Source organism: Cervus canadensis, chromosome 19, assembly GCF_019320065.1.
Source record: "Cervus canadensis isolate Bull #8, Minnesota chromosome 19, ASM1932006v1, whole genome shotgun sequence".
In the NCBI taxonomy this organism is placed as follows: Eukaryota; Metazoa; Chordata; class Mammalia; order Artiodactyla; family Cervidae; genus Cervus; species Cervus canadensis.
The window spans coordinates 19,416,198-19,430,993 of NC_057404.1; the positions used below are offsets into that span (position 1 = coordinate 19,416,198).

Genomic DNA, 14,796 nt, shown 5'->3' on the forward strand with positions numbered 1-14,796 from the left:
GTGCCTGCACGTAGTAAGTGTTCTTGAATCAGAATATTATCACTACTCTCGCAAGTGCACTTGGGGCTCCCTTTCCCCCCTTGTTTGGCCTAAAGTGGTGTCGGACCCAAAAATAAAAACGTCTAGTTGTGCCTTATTTAGCTCCACATCTGGAGAGACTCAACTGTACCACATATTTGTTCCTAAATCACTGAATTGCTCACTGAATTGGCTGCCGAGCCACCTTTTCCAGACAGAAGAGGAAAAATTTACTTGCAAAGAGAAAGAGAAGGCTCCTCCTGGCCAGGCTGAGGCTTCTTTTGGAGACCAGCCATTATAAACAGAGAAGATTTATAACAGCGAGGATGCCCCAAACAGAGAGTAGAGTGGAATTCCAGGGGATCAGCCGGGAGGAGTAGAAGGAGGGGCCGGTGCGCCGTCAGAAGATTGTCATCAGCCTGCAGTGTGAACTCAGGTAAGCTCTTCACTGCTTCGTTCCTCAGTTTCTTCATCTGTAAAAGGGGGTGGTTGTGGTGGGTATACTGACTGTTTCTCACCGAGTGGGGAGGAGAGGAAGAAGACATAATACACATGACGAGTGTTACAAACCATTCCACCATAGTTTAACAAAATGGTTAAATTTAACAAAAAAGTTAAATTTAACAAAAAATATGATGGTGTATGAAACATATCTGATGATAACAATAATTTGGCAGTAAACGTGGGGGTGGTTGTTGAGTCCCCAAAGCACCTAAGAAATTCCCAGTTCTGAACTCTCTTTCAAAGAGTTGCAAAGAAGAGAGTTATATTATTTAGGTGTTCAATTTGCTGGCAACCCTCTCATGCTCTAACTCAGCATTAGTCATGATTGACTAACTTTTTCTCTAGAAAATTAGTTGGAGCGTGCAAACGTAGAGACACAGCATGGCCTCCTGGAACAAAACAAGACGCACTGAGTCTTGGGGCAAGATTGTGAGATCAAAGGCCAGGTGGGCTGCTTGCTTGGCTGCTTGGGGACCATTTGGTATCATTTCCGTATTTCGCTCAGTCGGCATTGCTTAACTTCCACTCTCTCCATCATCAAAAAGTATTTTTAGTCCCTTTCATTACAGGAAACCTTTGGCACTGTTCTCAGAGTTGGTCAGAGGCAGGGAACATGGGTTTTCCAGTGTTAGTACACCTGTAAACAAAGGCTGGCAAGTGCATCTTTATGTCTTGGAAGGAGTATTTACTCTTATCTAAAGCTGTGTTTTGTATTTGATCATTGGAGGGGACTAGAGTTGGGCTTCCCAAGTAGTGCAGTAGTAATAAAAGAATCCACCGGCCAATGCAGGAGACTCAAGAGACATGGATTTAACTCCCGGGGTCAGGAAGATCCCATGGAGTAGGAAATAGAAACCCACTCCAGTATTCTTGCCTGGGAAATCCCATGGACAGAGGCGCCTGGCAGGTTACAGTCCATAGAGTCACAGAGTCGGACATGACCTAGCACGCATGCACCTGCATCTGAGAACCAGAGTAAATGTCCTCTCTGGGCCTCTAGTGTGAATGTGGCTTAGCTCTTTGCCAGCTAGCTGGCTTCCTGGGAGCTTCTCTCACCTGCTAGGACTGATTTAGGGGTCTATCCTCCTATTCTTTGTTTCTGTATCCATCATTGTCCTTGCCCCTTTATTTACACCACAAATACTTAATCCTGTAGCCCTTTCTGTGTGCCAGGTACTGTTCCCAGTGCTTGAAGCATGTTAACTCATGGAGCTGTCACAACAGCTCTAGGAAGTGCGTACTTTATGGAATCTCCCCTTTAGTGGGAGAAATAGAGACACAGAGAGGTTAAGTCGTTTCCCTCAGGCTGCACAGCATCGGCAGTTATGAAGATTAAACAAGATAATGTCTTTAAAGTGTTTCACACTATACCTGGCACATAGTAGGTGCTCTACAAGTGTTCATAAAAAACAGGCAGAGTCTGGGGCCCAGACAGACTTTCAGGGGCAGGAGCCATCTACACCAACTCCTGGCAGCCAGAGGCCTGTTTACCCCACCCTACTCTCAGCAACCGGGAAGAAAGTTCCTTGGAAGCCACCGCTTTAGCCTCTGTTTTGCAGTGGGATGCTGGCCAGGTTAGTCCCTGCAAACCTAGGGTCCTCATCTATAGGATGCCTCTGATAACTGGGCAGACTTTGCCCAGGTTGTGTGACACATGAAGGAAGTATAGTTACAAGGCAAGGCATATGGCTAGAGATTTGTCATCAACAGATAATTATTAAGAAGAGCTTTGGGGTGGAGGCTTCTTTGTGCACCAAGAGATCTTCCTCTACTGAATTCAGAACTGCATCTGCTAAAAAGGGGGCTCCTTTCTGAGACATGCAAATCCTTAGACCCTCTTAACCAGAGGCCTGGTTTAAGGGCATAAAGAGTGTTTAGTGTGGGAAAATTCTTAAATGTTAACTGCAATGGCCTTTGAGAGGCCAGGAAACCTAAATCCTGACTCTTGAAGTCCTGGGGCAGAGTTGATGCTGGAGGAGGTTGGTGAACTGGGCAGACATGGCAGGAAAGTGGGGAGGGGAGTTGATGAGGGAGGACCAGCCACCAGCTTGCTGGAGGCGTGGATTCCCCAGTCACCCACGTCTGGAGTGTGGCATCAGTTATTTCTGTTACCCAAGATAATACTGAGTCAATCCAGCCCTTCTGCCATCATCTCACTCCACCAGGCTCGTAACAGATGTTTGATGGAGGCTGAAGGGAGGCCTAGAGAGATGAAGCAATTCCCACATCTTCTTACAACCTTGCTGAAGTTGGGAAGTATTTGAACTCTGGCTTCTGAGTCTCATACAGGAGCCTTCTCAGCCCTCTGCAGAGTCACGTGATGTGAACCTTTCCATTTCCCTTCTGACTTTGGAAAAACTGCCTCTCACTTCCTTCTTAAACCCAACTCTACAAATAGCCCTTCTTGAAGCACTTCCTTGTGGGGGGTCAGTGAGGGGAGTGGGGCCCCCATGCCCCGTGATTCCACTTTCTCTCCACTCCCAGGATGGAAGTATGTGGAGACACCCATCTGCCACTCTCCACGCTTCCTTCCTCCCCCCAGAAAGAGAAGTGACTTTCTCTGGCTGCTGAGGTTGGGGAAAGGTCTTCTCATTGCTCTCCCCCAGAGCAGCCTGGTCTCGGAAGCAGGCCTCCTGAGCTTCCCTGTGAAAGCACATCTATGGGTCAGGGTTCCAGCCTGTCTTCTGTGGGATGGTCTGTCCCAAGACCTCAGTCAGGGGAAGATGTTCAGAAGCCCAACCATATCTTAGGGCTTCCCAGGTGCTCAACAGTAAAGAATCCGCCTGCCAATGTAGGGGACACTGGAGATGTGGGTTCAATCCCTGGGTTGGGAAGTTCCCCAGGAGGAGGGCATGGCAACCCACTCCATTATTCTTGCCTGGAGGATCCCTGGACAAAGGAGCCTGGCAGACTACAGTCCATGATGTCGCAAAGAGTTGGACAGGACTGAGCATGCATATACAACAACCATGTCTTAGAAATCTCCACCTTCTGCAGTCTCACTGCCAGAAACAGTGCAGCTTTTACACTACTTCTGACAAAATCCTCTATTTCTCACTTGAATCTGAACCCAGAGAGGGAGCAACTTGTGTTTCATCCTTACTATTACTGGTTGCAACAGCCAGTGCCTCAGTTTCCCCATTGGCTGACATTCTTCTTTTCTTTGGATACTATTGAGAGAGAGAGAGAGAGAGTGTGTGTGTGTGTGTGTGTGTATACATGTGTATGTGTGCTTAATGACCTTTCCCCCCCTAATTTTTAATAATAGTCCTTAAGGAATATGCAGTTCTGTTGAGCAGCTTTGTCCTACCCATAATAATTCACCAACTGATTTAGTCAGCAAACATCTATTGAATACTTGCACTGAGCCTGCTTCTGTTCAAGGAGCCAGGGATACAAAGATGAAAAGATTCATTCCCTTCTCTGGAGGACCTGTTGATCTGGTTGGGGAGGCATGCCAATGAAAAACCAAAATGATTATGGCAGTGCAGGCACAAAGCGTGCAGCAGAAGCATAAAGGGTGTCAACCAGGAGGCCTTCCTGGAAGAGGGAAGCTGGAGCTTGGAAGTGAAAGAGGTGGAATTGGTCAGGTGGCCAGGAGAAAAGAGGGCACCCTTTCAGACAGAGAGGCATATGCTAAGTCAGGGTGATACAAGGGGGAATGGGGTACTCAGAAGCCACAAGTAATTTTCCACAGCTGGAGTTGGAATGCTGGGGGGTGAGTGAGGGTATGGAGGGGGGTGAGGATGGGAGATGGGGAGTGGCAGGAAGCAGGAGAGAAAGGGTAGGGCCAGATTACCAAGCCATATTTATGCTTTGCTAAGGATCTTGAAATTTATCATAAGGGGCAGTGTTTCTCAGAATGGGTGATATGCGTACTTGTTGACACTTGATAAAATTTTGGATGCCCCAGACTCACTCCAGAACTGTAAGGAGGGGCTTGGGGGCTAATAAAGACCCTGATGATTCTTAGAATCAGACACATTTTGGAAAACACTTCTGAGCTATGGGGTTTGGAGCAAAGGAGTGGCTTGGAGATAACTGCCTTTTCATGAAATCAGTCTTGTTCGTGGAAAACACACTGGAGGCAGGGTGGCCAATCTGAAGGTCTGGGGACAGGCGAGGACGCTGTCTGTATGATGTGAATCGGATGAGGGGAGGGCTGGAAGGGATGGGAGTCGAAGAGAAGTGTCATGTACCCTATATTCACGTGAGCTCTGCAAAGCTATCCTCTTAATATTACATGTCTACTATGGACTGGATCATGGCCCCCTCCCAAATTCATACACTAAAGCTCTAACCCCAGTGTGATGGTAATGTTTGGTTTCTCAATTTTTAGCAGGCATCATAGTCATCTGGGTGGGTTGTTAAAAGCAAATTGCTGAGCTTCATTCACCCTCAGAGTTTCAGATTTAGTAAGTTTCAAGGTGGGGCCTGAAATTTGCATTTCTAACAAAGTGTTCAGAACATGTTGATGCTGCTGGTCTAGGGCCCTACTCTGAGAACCACTGTCCTATAATATAGTGTCAGCCTGTTGAGTCTCCCATTATCCTTCACCTGAAATACTGCACCAGCCTCCTCACTTGGATTCGTATTTTTATTCCCATTCTGCTTAATGGATTTTATTATGTTTTATGACTGCCTAGTAATTTTAAAAGCACCCTTCTTATATATGGGGAAATTCCAGTCTTTAAAGTTTTAGTCCCTAAATTTAGAAGGTAGAAACTTCTAATTCCCAGCTCCCTTTGCAACTAGGATGTGACTTGGTGACCAGACTGTCACTTAGCATGCTTATTAGGAGACTCTGAGCTTCCTTGGTGGCTCAGACAGTAAAGAATCTGCCTGCTAGTGCAGGAGACCTGGGTTCGATCCCTGGGTAGGGAAGATCCCCTGAAGAAGGGAATGGCAACCCACTCCAATATTCTTGCCTGGAGAATTCCATGCACAGAGGAGCCTGGTAGGCTACAGTCCATTAGGGTCACAAAGAGTTGGACATGACTGAGCAACTGACACTTCCTTTGATTCAGCAGTGAACAGTTTGAAAAAGGAAAAAGGCTGTGCAGAACTTTTCTTTTTTTTAAACAGCCAAAGCAATGGCTTTGGGGTGGAAAGGATGCCAAAGTTGAGTTCCACACGCAGAAGTATCACCAATGGGACATCAGCAGGGAGGGGGTTCCCCCCTTGTGGTTTAGGAATTGTCCCTGGACCCTTGATCCTGAGTCTTGTTTTTAAGGTCCTCAAAAAAAAAAAAAAAAGAAATCTATGAGTTTCCCACTGCTCATTTTTGCTTTTACCTTACTTTCTTTCTTTCTTTTTTTTTTTTTTAAAAAAAACATTTATCCAGGTGTTTGGCTGTGTCGAGTCTTAGTTGCGTCCTGTGGGATCCCTCACTGCAGAGCTCGGACTCTCTAGTTTTGATGCACTGGCTTAGTTGCTCCTTAGCATGTGGGGTCTTAGTTCTCCAACCAGGAATGAACCCACGTCTTCTGCATTACCAGGTGAATTCTTAATCACTGGGCCACCAGAGAAGTCCCTCCAATATTCTTTTTCAATAAAATCTTTTAAAAGAAAAAAAATAAATAAAATAAGTTTCTCTTTGTTAAACCAGCCCAAGTCAGCTTTGTTATTTGCAACCAGGAACTCTCTCTTGGAATCCATTCCCTGCTGAATTAAGGTCATACTCCAGTCTGATTCAGTCACACTTGAGGACACACCCCCTTCTCACCTTAGTTCACAAAGCCCTCTGAAGGGCATCCTCCTGAGGCCCCCATTCCACCTGGCATCACTATCCTCCTTGCCCGTGTTGACAGAGCCTCACCTGCCATCATTTATTGACACAAACATGTCTAGCTTGTATACACCACAGGGCCTTTGCACCTGCTGCTGCTTTCCCCTTTGGATTGTCACATGATTGACTGTTTGTTTGTTACTCAGAACTCACATTGCTCGATATGAATGACATCCCAGCAGAGTACTCTTTCCTAAGGACACAGTTTAACATGGACAACATCCAACTTGTCACAGGTGTTTCGTCTTCTACAGAGCACTAATCATGATTTGATATTTTGTTATTTATTTGTTTCTGAATGCCCCCATACTCCCTAAAGAATATAAACTGTGAGAACACGATATTTTCTCCCCATCTGTTGCTTGTCTTTTCAGTTTCTTACTGGTGTCTTGTGAAGCATAAACGTTTTTAAATTTGATGAGGTCCAATTTATCAATTTGTTCTTTTATGGGCTGTATTTGTGGTGTCATTATTGCTGAAGTCTTTTCCCAACTGAAGGTCCTGAAGATTTTCTCCTATGTTATGTTCTAAATGTGTTATTGTTTTAGCTCTTACATGCAAGTTTACAATTCAATTGGAGTTAGAGTTTGTATAACATGAATGTAAGGATTTTTTTCTCTCTGACTATCCAATTGTCCCAGCATTACTTGTTACAAAGGCTATACTTTCACCAGTGAAGTGTGGTGGTAGGTTTTTGAAAGTCAATTGACCATAAATGTAGGAATAAATGTAGTAATTTATTTCCGGACCCTCAGTCCTGTTCCATTGATCTATATGTCTATTTAATGATTTGTTTTTTCATCATATGTTTCTTTAATCTTTCTAGAATTTGTTTTGATTCATGGTATGAATTTAAGGTTGAAATAGAGTTTTCCCTCCTCTTCAAGATGTCTAATGAATATCCTGCCATTGTTTACTGAATAATCCTTTCCTTCTCCAATGATTTGTTATGTTTACTAAATGGTTAAAAGGCATTTTGATAGAAACATCCTGCATGTAACTGTGACTCATCCCATTTTCCTCCATCCAGGATTTGAGAAACCCCTAATCCTGTATTCTGTTTAACCAAATGGTAACAATTGTCCCTGCCTCAAAAGAACTGACATTGGCAAATAGGAAGAGGACGTTGACATGCTAGAATAATAAACACAGAACAGATATTTGCATTGGACCTCAAAAAGGGTTCTTGAACAGTCGCTGAAATGCAGGGATTCTCAGGGGAGTTTCATATTTACTTTGGGTGGAGCTGTGGTCACTTCATCTTAAAGTCACCTAATCCCTCCTGGGATCATTCCTACCTTTTTGTCTGACACTATTTTTTTTTTTTTTTTTTGGGCAGTATTACTGTTTATTGGTGACAAACTCTTAAGTTTTATTTACATCACATGGGAGAAGAACTTCTAGTGTAAATAATCATTTGGAGTAGTACTGAACTTGCAAGGCTACCATGCTTTTCATCTGGATCATATGCAGGACCTGGTCAGACACACTTCTGTGCACAGTTGTGTGATGTCAAAAGCAACACGGTTTAGAGGTAAACATGGTGTCTGGCACTATTTTAATCTTCTGGTGGTGGTTGTGAGATTTTAAATACTAAATGAGTATAACTTCTGCAGGAAGACTCTGCCCACACCAACAGAGTTTAAAAGGTCAATGTTTTTCTCAATGAAGACACCCAAGACAGATTTGTAAAATTTCCAAGAGACCTAAGGCAGAGTGGAGAAATTTGCATGATTCTTGATCCAACGAAGTTTCAATCGGACTTGACAGGCTGGAAGCACCGTTGAAAACAAGAAGATGAAATGAAACTCAGAAAAATGTAAACAGCTCATTTTGTCTGGGGGAAAAAAAAAAGGAAAAATCAATGCCAGGGTGAGGGAGGCTTAGTAAAAAGGATGAAATTTTAACTGCCTGAGAACTCAGCATGGTTGTGTTGACTTAGGCCTATTCTGTTTGCAAGGAGTTGTGCGGGAGACTAAAGACACCAGGGAAGAGTTAAGGAATCCCAGGAAGGAACACAGGGAATCAGTTTCACCTGCCCTGTAGACAGCCTGGTCACCCAGCCACACAGGGCAACCACGTCTGACTCGGGGCTGGGTCAAAGGCAGTCCCCGCCACCGGTGCTGCCAACAACCACACGAAACAAAGAATATTTAAAAATACCCTGAACTTGTCCAAATTTCCCAAGTCATCAGGAACTGAGCTCTTTGTAGCTCAGCCTAAGAATTAACTTAATCTATTTCTTTTTTTGCATTTCCCCTTCTGAGATTTTGAGGACAAAGTCTATTTTAGACAATAGGGGGTTTAGACAGAAATGAAAATTTGTTTTCTTTCCCCCTTGCTCTCTTTCCCTCTATAAAGAAATCAGAGCAAATGAATCACTTGCAATTTTGTTGAAATCTTGAGTTGCATTTTGCAACTTGTTTACGTTGATTAGGGAAGTGAATTTATTAAAAATTTACACTACCTGAGAACTATAGATACTTTGTATACTAAAATTTTTTTTCATTTTATATATGTTACTTTGTAACCTTTTGAAATGGAACACAAAATGAAGCGTTTATCATTTCATTAAATATTATTCTACAATAGTGGTTTTTTAATCTTTTCAGCAGTGAACTTTAAAAAAAAAAATGAAATCTTAACCTATTGCTGTGTAACAAACCGTTTGAAACTTAGTGGCTCACAAATATTACAATTGTTTATTCTTTCAGGATTCTGCAAATTCTAAAGGTTCCACAAGGAAGAACTTGTCTCTGCTGAATGCAATGTCAGATGTGGAGGTTGTGGGAGCCACTTTCAAGGTGTCTTCACTCACTTGGGGACCCTGAAAGCCATTCATTGGAAGAACTTTAGCTTTTGCCCTTTGTGAGATGGGAAGCCGCTGGAGGGTTTTGGGCCCAGGAGTGACATGATCTAACTTAGTGTTCACAGGATTACCTTGGCTGCTCTGTTGAGAATAAACTTTAAAAAAGGGGTGGTCTGTTAAAGGGAGGAGCAGGGGGATCCCTTAGGAAGCGATTGCCATACCCAGGTGAGAGTACATGGCGGCTTGGACAAATGTGGCAGCCAAGGAAGGGGACGAGGTGAATGATTTGGATTAATATTCTTCTGTGCTTTCTCCTACTTATTTCATGGAATTATTGCGCTCTATGGGGTTCATTGAGTGTAAGTTTGAGGTAGTCATCAACTCGACTAATATTTCTTGACCATCTATTCTTCATCTTGTGGTTTCACAGTGCAGGAAACCCACTGGCAACTCAAGATGTATCTGGAGTTTTGATATGAGTGAGTAGCTTAACTCAGGTAGTATCTGAGCACCTGCTCACAAGTTCACTGGTCCTCTCCTCTGATAGTGACGTGACACTGATAGTGGTGTGGCTTAGTCGCTAAGTCACGCCCGACTTTTGCGACCCCGTGGACTGTAGCCCACAAGGCTTCTCTGCCCATGGGATTTCCCAGGCAAGAATACTGGGCAGGTTGCCATTTCCTTTTCCAGGGGATCTTCCTGACCCAGGGAGCAAACCCAGGTCTCCTGTGATGCACGCGATCTCCTGCATTGCAGGTGGACTCTTTACTGACTGAGCCACCAGGGAAGCCCGTTGACACTGATGAGTGCTTTGCAATTTAGACTTCTTTGCAGTAAATCCAGCTCTTCTCCAGTGAGGAATGTACCCCTGCTGTGGCAGGAACTTTATCTACATGACCCTTTTGAGCCACCATCTTCCCCTCACAGCTGCCCCGTGAGGGCCCAACAGACGTGGGTTTGACTAAATTGCCTCCCATTGGCCTCCATGCAGGTTGGAGCAATGTGGAGATTCCTAAGAAGAGATCCAATTCTTGAAAGCCTCTGAGCACTGGCATGCTCTCCTGGGCTCCTTTTGGCCTTTTTCTTTTCCCTCTCTCCCCTGTCAGGGAGCCCCAGCGTTCTACAGCTGTTACATCAGCCGGATGCCAGATGAGCAGAACAAAAGATGCAACTTGGTGACTATTCACATCTGTACTTCTCCTAAGCAAACAGAACAGATGCCCTTAGCAACGGGGCTCTCCGGCTCAGGGCAGGGGAAATGTACCCTGAAGGGGGAAGTTTTCCTTCTAAAAGCTGACAGAACCACTTAGGATGGCAAGGAACATCCAAAACAGAACATTAAACATTCATGGTCTACAAAGCCTTGGAGGTTTAAGCTGGGCGTCCACAGAGAGGTTCTAATCTATGCAAACACTGCATGCGAAATGCCAGCAGAGCTTTGGGCCTTATTTGGATCGAGTTTTTCACTGCCTCCCTCAGGAAAGAGGGTTATACAGGCAAAAGGAGATACTGTCATTTTCTTCTGAACTCGGAAGTAGGCAGTGCTTCCTAGGAATTCCTTGAGCCAGCTGGTTCCCACCCTCGGGTCTGTGCTCCAACCTGGCTGGGCCCTGCCCTTCTTGCCCTGCTCTCAGGAGAGAGCAAGCCAGTCTTGGAGGGGCCTTCCTGTCCCCTTCTCTCTCCTGAAGGCTGTCAGCCAGAGCCCAGTGCCGAGTGAGATAGAGCAGAGTTGGGGTAGGAACGTGTACTCACTAATAATAATTGCAAATGATTTACTGTGGGCCAGACAGGCTTCTATCTGACCCAGGTGCCACAGTAGTAAAGAATCTGCCTGCCAGTGCAGGAGACACAAGAGATGAGGGTTCGATCCCTGCATCAGAAAGATCCCCCAGAGTAGGAGATGGCAACCTCCTCCAGTATGCTTGCCTGGAAAATTCCATAGAGCAAGGAGCCTGGCGGGCTACAGTTCATAGGTTCGTGAAGAATTGGACACAGCCGAGCATACACAGGGACAGGCCTTATTCTTTTATTTATTCTCACAGCCTGTAAAGTAGGATTATTGCTGTTGTTTTATAGACAAGCCGACTGAGGCCTGAGGCTGAAAAGTCAGTTGCCCTGTGTCACAGAGGGGGTCAGCCACAGAGCCAGAATTTGCTCCAGGCTGTCTTCCTCCAAGCATGGATTCTTTGCTGTCAAGCTACAACTTGCCCTGACTCTCTTTTTCAGAATGGAAAGAAGAGATGTTAAGAAAAAAGAAAGCAGGAATTTTCCTTCTTACATGAGCATCCTCTTCTGCCATCACTAAATACTGCAAACTTTTTTTTTTTTTTAAAGAGGAGTACTGCTTCAACTTCCATTTGGACATCCATTTCTTCACCTGACTCTATTTCTGCTTCTGGGGGTGATCATTGATCCAGACCTTGCTAATCAAAACACTGGTGACTATTCCATGGTAAGGAGATTGGAGTGACAGTTTTTGTTTGAGCCTATAGGGAAATAGTGTCATTCTTTTCTCACTAATTTTGAGCCAGAGAGGCGGCAGCTTCTGCTGCTATTGGCAGCCTTTTTATGACCATGAGGAGAGATCGTCTGAGAACTGAGTTAACACTGTTCTGCCCGTAGTCCGGATCCCTGATCGGGAAAGAAGACTCCTCGAGACAATGCAACTTGCAATAGGGGAATTTATTACTGACTCGAGCCAGGGCCTCCCGCCCTCACCAAGGGTGTGAGGATGAAAAGGCCCCGAGCCCCAGTTCTCTCGGGTATTTATTGGGTACAATCAGGTAGTTGGCGCAAGCGGATTGGTTACACAGTTGCAAGGCAATTTTTGTTGGCCCAATCCTTGTGGGCTTTCAGCTTTCCCCTGATAGGTTCCCTTTTTCTTGCTAGGCACATGTTGATTGGCTGGCTCCAGGTGGCCTGATAATTATGTTACTCCCGGAAACCAGGCCTACTCCTAATCTAGGCTGCTTGTCATGGCGTTAGCCGTGACAGCCTCACAACACATCAAGTAGAGACAAGTGGACAGAGTGACTTTCTAGAGCCTGAACTCACCCTCTGAGCATCTGAACCAAGCCATGCACTCTTCAGTTATGTACACTCATAAAATTTCATTTTTGGTGATGTCAGTTTGGCGGAGGTTTACCACTACTTGTAACCAAAAGAATCCTAATGGATACATTAAACCTTTTGTAAGTGTGTGGTTGGTGCTACAGTCTGGGCTGTAACTGGGCAATTAAAAACACCCCTGGGTCTCACTGGGAGCTCAGAGGCTTGAGGAGAGCTGCAGGGCTTGGGCGATTATGGATTAGAGCCATGGGAATAGTGTCAACAGATATCTGTGCGGTCTTTACCAAGCACCAAATACTGTTTTAAGTGTCTTTTATCTGTATTGGTCCATTTAAGTTACCGTTATCACCATTTTTTAAAAAGATGGAGACCAAAGACACAGAATGGTAGAGAACATGTCTAAGATCACACAGCTCTTGAGATGGGAGTAGAGTGCTGCTGGGCTCCAGATGCAGCCATCTTGCTGTGGCCATGCCCTCGGCATTCCTCGCTCCCCGCCCCTCCTGACTTTCGTCCAGAGATCAGAAGCTCCAAGTGCTTTCGGGGGATATAGGAATATTCCTGTGGAATAGAGTTTGTTGTTTTTTTTCTTAAAAAGAACTATTTTTAACAATGAAATTCAGAAACACAGGTGGAAATTCAAGGGCAGTGGTTAAGGAAACTGTGAACTGTGTGAGTGGAGATGAAGACTCACCCCTCGGTTTCCCCTCGGACTCACTGGTCTACCCGTGACTTGGAAGGAGCAGGAACAGAGGGCCGTGGACAGGTGCCCAGCGTGGCCAACTCTGTGCAACACTCCCTCTCTCCAGGCCCCATTGACCTCTGTCAGTTCCTGCCTGTTTCTCCAGTCTCTGCCCTTCCCAGATCCCCGAGGCAGCCCACTGAGCGCTCCCCAGTGAGGCCTGCCCACCACCGTTTCAGGGGAGGCTCACCTATGGCTGGCAGGAAGACCTTGGCCCAGCCCCTTGTGCAGACTCAGCCTCACTGAGGCTCCTGGAGCTGAGGGTGAACTCTGGCTCTTGTCTCGTTCTGCATCTCCAGCAGGGGGCCTGGCCCACCGAGGATGCTCAGTGTTGCATGATCAGAGAGGCGTGAGTGTTGGGCTTCTGGTTTGCTCACTGCCGCTTCCCGGTGCCACCCTCGCCATTGAATCCTGGCTCCTCTTTACCCCAGGAGCCAAAGAACTTCCTTGTGTTGAGTTCACCTATGTGACAGGCAATGTCCAGAGGACTTAACATGCATGTCAGGGCTCTACCTGCGCCCCCTGCAGCCCCCATGGACACACTCCTTGAGGGGTGACCGTCTCCCTCACACCCTACTGTTGCAATGTGTTCCCTTCTCTGGAACTTTAGGTACGAGCAGTCGCCTGATTGACCCCTGAGCTGGCCCCGCCTGTTGGATGTCCTGGCTTGTGGACTGGTCCCCTCTTGTCCCCCAGGCCCACCTCTCTCTCCAGCTTGGATGAAGAGCAATCTCAGGTGGTCCTAATTGTCTCCAGCTTCTTACCTAGCACTTCAGCTTCCCTGGTGGCTCAGATCGTAAGGCATCTGCCCGCAATGCGGGAGACCCAGGTTCAATCCCTGAGTCAGGAAGATCCTCTGGAGAAGGATATGGCAACCCACTCCAATACTCTTGCCTGGAAAATTCCATGGATGGAGGAGCCTGGTGAGCTACAGTCCATGGGGTTGCAAACAGTCAGATGCAACTGAGTGACTTCACTTTCACCTTCTTTGTCTCAAATCCTGCTACCAGGAGAGGCTGTGTTATGCACTTGGACTCTTATACTGACTCTCACTGGTTGGTTATACGGGCCCTTCAGACCCCACCTCATCATGTCCTCTGGGGCAGGACTGGAGCACAGACCAAGAGAAGCAAGCAGGATTGCCTGTAAGCCACTCTCCTAGGACCTCTGAAATGGCTTGAGGTGTTCCAGATGGGTCACTAAGACAGGTGGCCTCTGCCCCCAGCCATGGAACTCACTCTAAATACGATGGTTTGTACCTCTGGGAAGACTCAGGATTCCAGAGCAGTGATATTTCCTTGGCTGGGCCTGGTGGGGATTAGCACTCTCAGCCAATTCTTGATTATCTGCAGGAGAAGGGAGAAGATGGGCCACTGACATTTCCAAATAACCTTGGAATTTAATCTGGCCAACAGCTCTGAATGTCCCCTGTTGGAACTCTTTCCAGAGCAGCTACCAAGAAGTCAAATCTATGTAGTTGGCTTTCAAATCCTTTCTTCTTTACTTCTGCCCTGTTTTTTTGCCTCATGGGAAAGAGGTCTCCAGCAATGGACAAAGGATGCGGGGAACAGCAAGAGGACTAAAACGGCAGTGTGTTTCATTGTAATTAACAGGAAATCCAACTCTAACTGGCTTAAATGGTGGAAGACATTTCTTTACTTAGAAGAATACAAAGTCTGGTGGTTGGAATGGCATCAGGTTGGGCTTGCTCCAGTGACAGAGGCCCCCAGGGCTCCATTTCTCTTCTTCTGCAACCCACAGTGTGGACTCCACGCTTAGATTTCACATGGTAGTCCCCTGGTTGTTCTAGGCCCTTGCTTCATGCTAGCCAATAGCTATGAAGTATCAGACTTTGAACTCTCTGAT

At 45.9% G+C, this 14,796-nt stretch overlaps 1 long non-coding RNA gene across 1 annotated transcript; it reads left to right on the forward strand.

The window, feature by feature from the left end:
- The first annotated feature begins 316 nt into the window (after positions 1-316).
- LOC122422250 lies at positions 317-9,163 on the forward strand. Its single transcript, XR_006263757.1, has 4 exons — positions 317-454; positions 7,650-7,844; positions 7,927-8,129; positions 9,025-9,163. It is a non-coding gene; the product is annotated as an uncharacterized LOC122422250 (long non-coding RNA).
- Positions 9,164-14,796: the final 5,633 nt, after the last annotated feature.